This window comes from Ursus maritimus, unplaced genomic scaffold, assembly GCF_017311325.1.
Source record: "Ursus maritimus isolate PB19 unplaced genomic scaffold, ASM1731132v1 scaffold_1, whole genome shotgun sequence".
NCBI classification, from domain to species: Eukaryota; Metazoa; Chordata; class Mammalia; order Carnivora; family Ursidae; genus Ursus; species Ursus maritimus.
In genome coordinates, this window is record NW_024423343.1 from 45355525 (window position 1) to 45370038 (window position 14514).

Here is a 14514-nt window from a genome sequence, read left to right on the forward strand (position 1 = left end):
AGTCAGGCAAAATGAGGTATATGTGTTATTCTGAACTAAGGAGAAGGCAGTAGGGTTCTGGGACTACAAAAGAAAGGAATGTAATTCACTGGCAGATAAAAAAGAGCAAATGTTTGGTAAACAAGTGTTCACAGAACTATCAGAAACAATGAGACCTAGTAGACTTTGATCAAACAGGTCTTGCTAGGTTCTTCTCTGTCTACCATGACTATTCATGTCATAATGTAGTTATCTCTAACAATAGCTCTATTCCTGGAGCAGGTCTTCTGTGTAACTTCTTTTAGGAGATTGGGGGGGATGTAATGAATCTGCTGGGTTTTGATTGCTTTTAACTAAAAAGTAATCTTCATGTCAAAGTGGGCCATCTTGGGGTGGCCTGCTCTGGGCACCTACATCATAAAGAGAGGACCTTCTTCATAACCTAGTTGTGAGAATTAGATGAGGTAATTTATGTGCTAGACATTAATAGTCATTCAATAAATATTTAAAACACAGAAGAAAAGTTACCCCTTACCCAGAGATCAAAGAAATGAAGCAAAAAAAGTCAAAGGCACAAGAAACTGATGGCTTTTCTGATCAAATGACTTCAGCCTTCATGGCATAGTAGATTCTGACATCTTAGGAAAGCTCTAGTGATCTTAGTCTGATATGACCATAATTCCATTATGAAAATACTAAAGGTTAACCTCAATGACAGCAGCCGACAGCAGAGCAAATGGACATAATTTAAGTATTTACAAATCATGTAAAATGTTAATATCATCATCATCATCCAATAAGTAATAACAAACACAATAGTTAACGTTTCTTGAAGGCTTGCTATGTGTGGGAGCCTGTCTCAAGTGCTTTACATATATTATATGTATATATATATTTATATGTATTAATCCATTTATTACTAACTTATATCAAACCTAGAAACTTTGATTATCATTATTTTAGGGAAAAAGAAAGAGGCACAAGAGAGTTTAAATAATTGACCAAAGTTGCAAAACTAGCAACTAGCTGAGTTGCAGGGTTCACAGCCAGACATGCTGCAACAGAAAATGCAGCATATTGCCTCTCTAATCATAGGAAACTTCAGTAGCCCCCAGATTTTTTTCATAAGTATACTGATAATGTGGATAAAATAATTTGAAGAAAAAACAAACGGGAGAAAAAGTTAATTTTATTAAGTAATAATTAATAATAAATATATATTGCTTTAAAAATATATACTCTTGAGGGAAAAAGTGTTGTTGTTTTTTTTTAACTGATTACAAAAGGAATCCTAGAAAGTAAAAGAAAGAGTTATTCAAGAACAGTAATTGTGAATTCTTAGTGTAAGCTGTTTCCTTTGTTTCGTCCATAAAAGAAAAGCCTTTCAAAGAGTTTGGCAAAATTAGCCTAAATACTGTTGGAGTGACCTAAACAGGAAGCCTGGCTATTCCCAACTGCCAGTGATCTCTGAAACCAGCTCTGAGGCTCCCTCTGCTCCAATAGACAGGAGCGACTTTGGGCTGTATAACCGTCAAATTCTTACCTCGCCCTTTCATTGCTAGCAGGATCAGATTACATTTCTTTCACTATTCTCCACTCCCCAGTTTCTTGATCTGTTTAAAAGAAGAAGTAGAAAAGATAAATCCTCTCTTCAATGCCTGGAAGGGAAAACAACATAAACTCAACTCCACTTTGAAAAAATCTTTCCAAGAACTTTCTCCAGAGATTTTACTCGTGAGTATTTGGCAATATACTTTCTAGCCCATGAGAAATAATCTTTATTTCTTTTTTCTTGGGAGGAAAGCAGAGTACTGAGAGGCAAAGCCTGGTAGGGGAGGACCATTGTCGTTTAACCTACAATGAAAATTGACCCTTCTCTGTAAACGAAGTAAACTCGTATTGCAATGCACAATTAAGTTCTCAGCACTTTGTCTTCTCAAGCAAATACAGATGCAGTATATACTTATGCTTTTTTTGTCAGAAGTTGGTGAGACGTAGCCATCCTTACAATTTTCAGCTTGTAGTGGGAATTCTTTACTAATTGTGTCTGTTTAATTGGAATTTTCTGAAGCTTTGGTTTACTTCTAAATTTTATTTATTAACATATAAAGACTCTCTGGCATGTTTAAAGAAATTTTTTTCATTGCTTTTAATTGTTGATAGTTAAAATGAAGTATAAACATCAGAATTCTTGTAATCTAAATTAAATATTTTATGCCTACAGTACCTAATCTCTCTAAGGAAATGCTTTACAAGTCTTTAAAGACCAAAGCTCATATTCTAAGATACTTAAATAAGAATATACAAGAATAAGAATAGAACTACAGATAGTGCAATTATGTTAATTAAAGCAATAGATCACATTCCTACATGATGTACTGTTGTGTTCATGTTGGTTATGAAATGACATTAAAATTTGCTCTGGTAGCAAATAAAAGCACATAATATAGAAGTACACAACCACAGAAGTATAATGAGCCAAAGTTATTTAATTATGGAGAAAGCTCATTGGTGTAAGTATTACCAAGAAATGAAGGCCAACAGCAGTGCCATGTAGGAAAAAAAGAAAAGATAAGCAACAGCCACACTGAGTCACAGTGCTCTGGAAATTAGTCACAAAATGACTTTGTAAATTGTGTGATAAACACAAAGGGCAGAACCCAAGCAGGAAACATACAGCCCAGAGAGTCATATTTTATGTGTAAAGGCATAATATTTACGTCAGAAGGGAAATGTGTCAATTTTGAGCTATTGCAAAGTTTTTAAACCTACCAAAATCCTTTCCTAAACATTTTTAGATTTTTTATAATTCATCATTCTAGTGATGATTATTTCAAGACATTTTATCTGTATCTCATCTAATCTTTAAACTGAAAACTGAATAATGTCTTTGAAAATGTGTTGGAGTATGCAATTTAATTCAGAGACTCTGGGTTAATAAAATGATATAAAATATTCATAGGGATCAACAGAGATTAAAAACATTAATGTAAATACAGATAATTAATGTTATAGACATAAAACCAAAACTTTAAAATACTTTTAACAATTTGAATAGTTGTACTGGGAAACAAATTTGTCTTTAGGTGACTGACCACAGAATCTTGTTGAACTTTAATGACATACCCATTACTATTTGGTTCCTCTTTCTATTAGGTGTGCTGAATGGCACAAATTTTGTTTTGTTTTTGTTTTTTTAAAGGTATAGTCTGATATCTTTAAGAATTTGTTTTACCTCCAATGACTAGATCAAAATCCCTGTGGGAAATGTGGCTCCTGTCCAAATGAATTATGCCCTCAGTCAGTGCTTGCTAGTCTGATTGATTGTCTCTAACTCTAGGCTTCACTTGCATGTTGGTCATACAACTATTTTGACTAGAATCTTCTATTATAAACATTTTTGCTAAATTAAGAGATAAAATAATCTATGAAGTGGAAAATTGTTTTTTGTATTATAGTTTTCATAACATTAATTTACTCTTTTCTTCAGAATTAATTTCCTGATCTTTGTTATCTGTATTATTCAAATTCAAAAGATAATTGAACAAGATGACTAACTACTGGAAGAAAAGACCAAGTTCAAAGGCTTTACTTATTCCCAGAACACATAGCAACTAATCAAATAGTAAATGTGCTACATATTCTTTAGAAATGGTTGGTTTAAATTCAATGTCACAAACTTTTAAGACAGATTTCACCACATATCACTACCTAATTAGCAGGAAAAAAATGCAAAGTGAAATAGTAAAGGGCAGGAAAGACAATATGCAAAGGGAAGGGAAGTACTTAGAATAGGTTTTCAAAAATATTTATTAGTATACATTAGATAATTTGAATGATAATATTGGTTAAAATAAGTTAATGTATTACCAATTTATTTTTGCTTTGTAGACAAAATCGAGGACCTGTACTATAATCTAATTCACCTATTTCAATAAAGGCTGTCTGAAGCCCCCTCCTTTTTCTGTTTTCCATCTAAAATATTTAACTTGGGAAATTAATTTACAGAGTTGCCTTTTTTAAAACAAAAATACTCTTAAATGCATTTTACTTTTTATAAAAATATGCCAATATTATAATTCCTTCTGATTGTTTTGTGCTTTGGAGAAATCTGGATTCAAGAAATTGAGTGAATTAATGAAGTCCTTGTTTCTGAATATTAAATCTCACCAAAATGAAGAAAGGGTACGAGTTATTCCAGAAAGTTCTTTCATGCTAGACCACCTCTATTGGGTCTCTGAGATCCTCAGTGACTGGTTTCTTGGTGTGATATATCATTTTCAGGAGTCCAGTCTTCCTATTACTCTTCTTTCCTTGTTTTCACCTCTTCTCCAAGTGACAGGTATCATGTAGAACCAGAGCTTAAGATTCAACTACCAACAGGCACCTGGGTGACTCCGTCGAAGTGGCTGCCTTTGGCTCAGGTCATGATCTTAGGGTCCTGGAATCAAGCCTCACGTTGGGCTCTCCGCTCAGTCAGCAGCTAGTCTGTTTCTCCCTCTCCCTGTTATCTCTCTCGCTTTCACTTTCTCAAATAAATAGATAAAATCTATGGGGAAAAAAATTCAGCTACCAAAAGGTTGAGGGTGACCTAGTCTTTTCCACATTGCTTCTTCCCAGAACCAATAACAAAAAGCACTGGACCCATGTCAAATCTGCTCTATTCATGTCTCTTCAGGCCTTCCTTTGGGATTCTATGTTCTCTCTCAGTTGGAACAAACACATTTTAAAAACGAAAGAGTAAAAGGACACCATGGTCCATAGTAGAAGTCCCAGTGATGGAATATTTCTATCCCAATTGTTCTATCTGGGGGGCCAGTTTCCTGAGGTGACATGGACTTATTGTGAGGAATTCCTAAATCAAAATGTAATGGTAGCATTCTCTCCAGACTGAATAAATATTATATGTTGCTGATTAGGGTATTTCAACATCAGAAATGTGAAAGTATCAATCAATATGGCACTAATAAAATGTAGTGTTTTTATTACCAAACATAACGTGCCACGGACACCCTTCAACTGTACCACACCCTCAGACCACCACCACTCTGCTGCCATCTTGAGGCATCACCTCATTCCTCATTCCTCCTTCCTCCACAAGGCTTAGAAATTGAGTAAATCTTAGTAAAGCATTGAGTCTTCAGAATAATAGTGTTTGTTGCAAAACTTTGATAATATTTTTAAGGTTCATATAGAAAACTTTGAAGTATCTTGGAAAATGAATCAAAACAATTATATCAAAATATCATATGCCTACTTTTGCTCTTTTTTGTGCCAACTATTTTCAAATATACATGAAAACAAAATGAATGAATGAACCCTGAAAACATTATGCTAAGTGAAATAAACCAGACACAGAAGAACATATAGTGTATATTTCCATGTGTATATCCAGAATAGACAAGTTCATAGAGCCAGAGAGTATATTAGAGGTTACCAGCATCTAGAGGAAGGGATGAATGGCGAATTATTGCTTAATGCATACAGAGTTTCTGTTTGAGGTGATGAGAAATTTCAGAAATAGATAGTGCTGATGATTGTACAGCATTGTGGATGGAATTAATGCCACTGCATTGTACGCTTAAAAATGGTTAAAATAGCATATTTCATGGTGTATCTACTATAATAGAAAATAGTAAAAGAAAACTATTAATAAGAATTCAGTTTGAAGAATTCTAGATTCCTAATAATATTCCCTTTACATTTTCTTAATTAATAGAATAAAAGTACACATATTATAATGTTGGATACCTGAATTTTTAAAAATCGAAACAGATTCTTCCTGTTTTGTTTCCTGGTGAAAATAGGAACACATTTTTACCTAATATTGCTGTGCTGGAGGCTAATGTTTTTTAGTCATATTGTCTTTTTTGGTTTTGGTACCGGGGTAACTTGGGCCTCACAGATTGAGTTGGCAAGTATTCCCTCCTTCTGTCAAATTTTCTGGAGTAGTTAACGTAAAATTCATATTATTTCTTCTTTAAGTATTTGGTGGAATTCACCAGTGAAACCACCTGGGACTGAACTTTTCTTTGTAGAAAGGTTTGTGATTACAAAATTCAATTTAAAAAAAATAATTATAGGGCTATTCAGGTTATCTATTTCTTCTTGAGTGAGCTTTGGTAGTTTGTGTCTTTCAAGAAATTGGTCCTTTTATCTAAGTTGTCGAATTTATACGCATAAAGTTGTTTATAATATTAACTTATACTAGAATCTATATGATACAAAAACTCTACTTCTTGACATGAGTAATTTGTCCCTTCTCTATTCTTTTATCAGTCTATATCAAGGTCTTTGAACTTTTAACTTGTGTGTTCATATATAAAATGGCCTTTTAGGCAACATATAGTTTGGTCTTGATGTTTTTTTCAATCAGGCAATATTTGCTTTTATTTATTTTTTTAAAAAGATTTTATTTATTTGAGAGAGTGTGCATGTGCTCCAGTGGGGAGAGAGGCAGATGGAAAGAGAGAGAGAGAAGCAGACTTCCCTGAGCATAGAGCCCAAGACAGGGGCTTGATTCCATGACCCTGAGATCATGACCCCAGCAGAAATCAAGAGTGGGACACTTAACTGACTGAGCCACCCAGGCACCCCAGACAATATTTGCCTTTAAATTAGAACATTTACATTTGATATGATAATTGATATGTTTGAATTTAAGTCTCTCACTAAGCTATTGTTCTATTGGTCCTATCTATTTTTGTTTTCTTTTTTACTTATTTGGTGTCTTCTTTTGAATTTAGTATTATATATGATAATATTTTATCTCCTTTGTTGGTTTATTTTCTATCATTCTTTTTATTTTAGTGGTTGTTTTGGGTCTTAGAACATACAGCTTTGATATATCCCAGGCTACTTTCAAGAGATACTAAGCCATTTCTCTTACAGTATAAGAAACTTCAAACAGTATACTTCTACTCTTCCTTCCCTGGCCTTTGTGCTATTGTTGTCATACATTTTGTTTCCGTACGTTATTAGTAACACACTACAATGTCATTACTCTGGTTTCAGTGAGTTATCTTTTTTAAAATAAACTTTTTAATTAAATACACTTAGATTTAAAGAAAATTTATGAAGCTAGAAAGACTAGCCATATGCTCCAAACTCCTTTTACTAACATATTAGCATGATACATTTGTCAAAATTGGTGAGCTAATTATCTTTCAAACAGATTTAAATGTTAAAAAAAATCTTTTATATTTGCATATGTAGTTACATGCTCTGGCATCTTCATTCTTTTGTATAAACCCACCTTTCCATTGGTGTCATTTTCTTTCTTAGCAACAGTTCTCTCTTTCCATGACTCTAATTACATGTATATTAATTAGGATGTTTAAAGTTACCTCACAGCTCAATTATTTATACCAGTTGAAGCAAACATAATCCCAAATGATAAATATTGTAGACAAAATTTATATTTAGCATTAGAATTTGATTTTATAATCATGCATGAGAACATGCACATTATTTGAGTTTCTACACATCGTGTTTGAGTTCTTTGGTTTTAATCTCATTTAGCATAGTTGTTCAGTCTATTAGGAAAGGAAATAGGTACACAATGAGAAATCATTATACATCCGCATTCTGATGTTAATGTGGTGTATCAAAAAATTGTGAGATAGGCAGTTTTTCCTAGAAATGCCTAGGCCCTTCTTTTGGTGCCAGTAATTTTATTCCATCCAGTTCCAGACTTCCCAGGATTAACCTCTTTTTGTATGTTTTGTATGTTTTCTCTTAAGGAAATCCTGATGAATGTATCAACTGAGGAAAGATGTTTAATCAAGGAGAATTTAGATTAGCCTCAATTCACATGGCAAGAGAGATTTTTCTTTCCTATTTGTGGTCAGCTCCTTTAAAGCCATTTTCAGTTTGCATTCATTAATTAAAGTCCTTTAAAAAGTTAAAGGTCCCTGAAACGATTGTTTGGCATTTCATTGTTATATCAACATTACTCTTCCCACTACCACTTACTGCATTCCATATTACCATCTCCATATTCAGGAGCCAGAGAGATACAAGTGACCATCTATCCTTGTAATAGGTACTGGATGCCTCACTTAAAAAGACATAAATGAGTGGGCATCCATGGATGGTCTTTAGAAATGTATGTGAAAAAAATATTTGTGCACATGTGTATTTGCATTTTAGAGAGGAGTCTGTAGTTCCCTCAGGAGCTTACATATCACCACGAAGGATATAGCTGAGATGCGATTAAATAGCTAAAGAAAACAGTACATAGAATTAAGATCAAAAAGAGTATCAAGTAGTAATATGTCCTGGAGAAGGCAAAATAAAGAAGTTATCTTTATAAAGCTTTTTTTTTTTAAAGATTTTTATTTTTAAGCAATCCCTATATCCAACATGGGGCTCAAACTCAACCCTGATATCAAGAGTGGCATTGACTACCAACTGAGAGAGCCAGGTGCCCCTCTTTATAAAGTTTTTGGTGTGAGATAAGCCATCAAGTTATCCCATCAAAAAGAAATCTTTGAGAAAAGGTCTTTTTGAGAAGCCAAAGTAGAGATTAAATCATTTTAAGATTTTTTCAATTCTATTATTTCACTTGAATAAGCGATTCAATTTTTAATATCTTTAAAGCTGAGCATTAACTATATGCTTTTTATTTTATTTTATTTTTAGATTTTATTTATTTATTTGTCAGAGAGAGAAAGAGAGAGAGTGCACAAGCAGGGGAGGCAGCAGGCAGGAGAGAAGCAGGCCCTGCGCTGGGAGCCCAACTGGGGGCTCGATCTCAGGACCCCGGGATCATGACCTGAGCCAAAGGCAGACGTTTAACTGACTGAGCCATGCAGGTGTCCCGCCATATGCTTTTTATATATTAGCTCCTTTGCATGATACAAAAAGTATGCAGTGTCATATATTTTAATAATGTATGAATGAATTTAATTATTAAAATTTAAGGTAGCTTACCAAAAAATCAAAACTCTGTTCTTCATTCCAGAATATTAAAATCAAAGGAACTAAGTAGGGTATTTACAAGAAGATGTTATCTGATTCCTGATTATATGAGTATGTATTAGATTGAATTTGGATAGGAAAAAAAGGAATGACAATTTGGACAAACTAACTCATCTTCATAAAAATGTAAAATAATGAGCATTCATTGTAAAGAACCAAGAAAAAAAAATAACTATTTGTTGGATAGTCTGAATAAAAAAGGAAGTGGCACCATTGCCTTTCATTCTCTGGCCCACAGTTCTCATTCTTTTATGGGTCTGACATTTTATAGTCTTGAATGGAAGTAGCTGAAGATCACGCTAATGGTTTCTGGAAGTCCATGACTCAGCTCCCTGGGGACTCCCTGTTCCTTTACAGCAATGATTCAGGGAAGTTGAACTCAGGATGTCATCTAAACATATGGGTACAGCCACCAACAGCTGCAATCTTTTTTTGTTTTTTTATTTAAAAAATATTTTATTTATTTATTTGAGAGAGAGAGCATGAATGGTGGGGAGGGGCAAAAGGAGAGGGAGAAGTAGACTCCCCACTGAGCAGGGAGCCCAATGTGGGGCTCAATCCCAGGACCCTGGGATCATGACCTGAGCAGAAGCAGATGCTTAACTGACTAAGCCACCCACGTGCCCCTGCAGTTTCAATCTTGAACTAAGCTCAGACTCCTCCAGACACTTTCCATTAGAGCACAATCATAAATTCCAGGATTTTTTCACATTAGGACTTATTTCACCAGCAATTAATCCCACTGAGAGTGAGAAAATTGATCATTATTGGTTCATCATGTTTATTATACCTAAGGATAAAAACTTTACATATTTGGAACTATAACACCTTTCCAGTCAGAACAAAAGTCACCTGCTTCCTGTCTCTTAGAAAGGCCCTTCTAACTGGACTTAGAATCAAATTGACATGAGACAGATTAACAGGAGATATTAAATTTAATATCATACATATGGGGAATCCACACAGACACGGAAATTCCAAAGACAGTCCTGCAAAATGAGGTATATATGTCATCCCAAACTAAGAAGAAGGGGGTAGAGGTCTCGGACTTCAGAGGAAAGGAATGTAATTCACAGAGCAGTAAGAAGAAGATGAGATGTTTGGTAATTAGTTATTAGTCCTGCATACAGATAGATCACTCAAGATAAAATTTATCTCTGCTAATAACCTTTATTCTGGGAAAGACCCTCAATTTAGATTTTTCTATGTAGTTAAGGGAGGGACAAAATTTTTTCTTGAGGTTTTAGGGTGTTGATTGCCTTCAACTCAGAATCACACCAGAGTGGCCCATCTTGGGGCTGTTTGCGCTGGGGCCCTACATCATTCATGCACTAACATTTTGCTCTCCTTTTCTCATATAAAATTGAGATAATCAGAAGCAGAAAATTGAGAAGACTCTAATATATTTATCTAAACAGAGACAAAATCTGGGACCACAACAGACTTTGAGGGGAAATAAGAAAATTGACCTGACTTTGATTCTTGAAATAAGAAAAGGTAGTATCAACCTGAATTCCATTAGCTACGAATCACAGTTCTAATTTGAATGGTCTCAACTGTCTTTCTATGTCTTTCCAAAGTTCATATACCCCTGCCCATAGATGTCGCATTCAATATGAGTTAATAGAATAATTAGAATTAATAAATAATTGGGGTGCCTGTTTGGCTCAGTTGATTAAGTGTCTGATTCTTGATTTTGGCTCAGGTAGTGATCTCAGGGTCGTGAGGTGGAGTCCCAAGTCAGGCTCTGCACTCAGTGCAGAGTCTGCTTGAGATTCTCTCTCCCTTTCCCTCTGCCCCTCCCCACTCATGCTCTCTCTGTCTCTCTAAATACATAAAATCTTTTAAAAAAGAATTAATTAATTATTTGTATAACCAAAAGATGATAGATTCATTAGAATTAATAAATTATTTATATAACAAAAAGATGATTGATAGATAGATAGATAGATAGATAGATAGATAGACAGACATAGAGAAGCAAGGTCTGCAATGCCATTTTCCTATCTTACTCTACAATGAGTACCTAGAAAGCAAATACAAAAAGTAGGAAAGATAGAAGCAACCATAGATTTTTCTATATTGTTCTCTTTTTTTAATATGGATATTAATAATAATAGAGAAAGCCACAGTTAATATATTTAATTCTTTTTTTTCTCCTCACACCTAAATTTACCGTATTCATTTGTGTGTTTTCTGTTTACTTCTGTTTGGAGCTATTAGCATTAGAAGTTGAACAGAAGTGAATTCTCAGAAACCTTGACTTTGGTTTAGATATAGAATACTAACTTTGTTTTTTCCCTTTAAAGAAAAGAAATGAAAGCAGTATGCTATGACAAGCTTTGCTTTTAACTAAACTGGGTTAGTATGGGAATCAGAGTCACTGTGATGAGGAAAGATGAACTCAGAGAAATGAATGCCACCTTCTTTTGAAAAAAAAGTCTTACAAATTTAACTATAAAACCTGGAGAAATCATTCCATGCATATTTTTCTAAAAGACTTTTGGTTATTATGGGTAAATATATCACTAAGAATCTTTGGTATTTGGCATTATTTCCTTTATTATGTGTTTCTATTTGGTTGCCCTTTGACCACTCTAGTTTTAGTATTAAAAGATTTATATCACATTCTCTTCAGACTTTAAAGATTTTTAGAAATATTTTTACATATTTATATTTTCCCTATTCATAACTTTTAATTATCTCTTTATTCTCCTTCTTCCTCCCATTGCTTTTCAATTTTCCTTCTCTACTTTTTCCGATTCTCTATTCCCTCTTATCTAGCAATAAGAAGTAATATTTCTTATTATTGTTTAGAGGGAGATTGTTTTTCCCTTTTAAAAATATACACACAGAATATAAAAAGATTTTTTAAAGATTTTATTTGGTTTTTTGTTGGGGGGGGAGGGAGAGCGCACAAGCAGGGGGAGCAGGAGGCAGAGGGAGAAGCAGGCTCCCCGCTGAGCAAGAAGCCCATTGCCAGACTCCATCCCAGGGTCCTGGAATCATGACATGAGCTAAAGGCAGATCCTTAACAGACTGGGCTACCCAGGTGCCCCTAAAATTGTTTTTTATTGTTTTAATTGATGAGTTTCTTCTTGACTTATTTTACTTATAGAACTTAGGCTCAGAACAGAGAATAAAAATCCCCTAGTTACAATCTGATGAATGTTAAGTTTCTAGAGATTGTAAATAATCTGAAAATCACTTTAGGGGAAAAAAGGAAGATATTTGCAAGAGTGGGTCTTTCTTGTGAGAATAAAAAGTGCGGTTGCCTTTTCCTTGAATGGTCACAATTCCTATGTTTGAATTGAAGTTCTGCCAATTTGCAAAAGTAAGACTTTGGGGGGAAAAACTGTTTCTGGGATTCAATGTTCTCATCAAAAAATGCTTATCCTTACGGTTTCTTTTATCTCTAACTGTATATAGTTGTATCGCCCTACTCTCCACTTCAGTTTTTATTTATTTTTTTTAAATAAATAGTTTATACATGTATGCTATTTGTTTGTAACATGAAGATATTCACTCTTTCTCCCTGGTGTCACCATTTCCTTTCTACGGGATTTACTTTACTTTTATTTTTTACATTATAAAGGACAAGAAGTTAGGCCTATAGGGTGAACAGCTTTAAATATATTATTCTTAGAAGAAACTTTATAAAATCATATCTGACAACTGCTCCTGGATGTAAAAGCAAGAGTAACAACGCTTTTTATCAATGAGATTGTCACAATCTAAAATAGAGAGAAGTCTTATGATTTGACCCATTAACTAACTTTAGGGAATTTCACATTACACAATTCTCCGGAAATATGACTTCCTGTAATAAAGAGCCAGACCTAAGAGATGTTTTCCTGGAGGATTGGCCAATCTTTAGGTAAACATGAGTGGAGTCAATAGTCTGCAATTATTTCAGGAGATTTTTTTTTGTTGTTTTGGTTTTGTCAACTCTGTGTTTCTAATATTAATTTACTTACCAAGTCAGAATGTTTTGCTTCATTGTTTCCCATATTTTATCATTACTCTGCATATACTTCTAAAACATAATCTAAAAATTTGACTTTTAGGGATTCTGGCTGGCTCAGTCGGTAGACTGAGGAGACCATGCAACTCTTGATCTCAGAGTGGTGAGTTTGAGTCCCACGTTCGGTGGAGAGATTATTAAAAAAAAAAACAACACCAAAAACTAAAAGACAAATAAAACTGTTTTAAAAAAACTTTAAAAATTTGACTCTTTTATAGCAAAACATCAGGCATTATTTTAATGTCAAAACAGTTTTAATGATAAGAAAAGGGATTCTTTATAGACTGATATTATTTTCTCATCTCCTAAGCATCCTCCAAGCAAAAGCAGTTGAAACAAATTGATTAATAACCAGGTTGTGAAAGTAAAAAACAGAAAAATAACTGCCAGTTGGGTTACATTTGACTGGTGGTAGGACAAAACCACAGCACCACTAGCTTAACTAATGAGGCTACTTATCTCATTACGTTGTCTTACTATACGAAGCACAGAGGTGACATGCTTTAAAACTGATTAGCAAATCCAGATTCTTCTGTCATTTTATTTCCATCACTTATAGCAGGTAGTTTTTTCTTAAGATTTTATTTATTTGAGAGAGAGAGAGAGAGAGAGAGAGCACAAGCGGGGGGCGGGGCAGAGGGAGAGGGAGAAGCAGGCTCCCCGCTGAGCAGGGAGCCTGACCTGGCTCTTGATCCCAGAACCCCAGGTTATGACCTGAGCTGAAGGCAGACACCTAACCAACTGAGCCACCTAGTGCCCCTAGCAGGTAGTTTTTATTTCAGGGAATTCTCAATATTACTAGATGGTTGCTTCAGCATAGGTATTACATAAAGACAAGTGACCACAGACATCATGTGGCCTTTCCCATGTGGCTCCATTTAGAGCAAGGATCTTTTTCAAAAATACCCCATCTCCAGCCCTGGAAAATAGCATACTTTCTTTTTCTTATCATTGGCCAGAGAGCTATCATATACAAATAATTAAACCAATCACTGTGAGGGAAGTGGAATCACCAGTTAATGTGGATTAATGAAGAGTTTATTATTTATAAATTTATGCCTGGGGTAGATGTAGGCTATCTTTCCCTGAGAACTAGATTTATGAACATATTCAGGGCGCTAATATCAACCAAAAGTGGTAAAGAATGGTTGTTCAATATACAAACAAACAAGATAACTAAAACAACAGTTTAAAAAGTTCAAAAATATGAGGCATCTGGGTGGCTCAGTTGGTTGAGCATCCCACTCTTGATTTCAACTCAGGTTATGATCTCAGGGTTGTGAGATCCAGCGGAGTTGAGTTGGGCACCTCGCTCAGCAGGGAGTCTGCTTCTCTCCCTTTCTCACTGACCTTTCTCCCACTCACACACGTGCACTCTGTCTCTCTCTCTCTAAAATAAATAAATAAATCTGGAAAAAAAGTTCAAAAATAGATCCATAATCTCACTGGCCTAATGTATATTCCCTTATTAAGACATATTTTTCTGCATGAACAATTTTTACTTAGTTTATCTTGAAATAGACATATAT

General features: G+C 34.4%; 1 protein-coding gene across 6 annotated transcripts in view; it reads left to right on the forward strand.

Moving 5' to 3' along the window:
- Window positions 1–1454: 1454 nt before the first annotated feature.
- TFPI (tissue factor pathway inhibitor) overlaps window positions 1455–14514 on the forward strand; it is a 63798-nt gene continuing 50738 nt past the window's right edge. For 4 of the 6 annotated variants that reach the window (XM_040643057.1, XM_040643062.1, XM_040643071.1 and 1 more), the window contains exon 1: window positions 1456–1713. The gene's annotated coding sequence lies outside the window, so the exon portion shown is untranslated. Of the gene's footprint in view, window positions 1714–14514 lie in introns of all 6 variants that reach the window. The other 2 variants (XM_040643048.1, XM_040643054.1) reach the window with 1 other exon arrangement.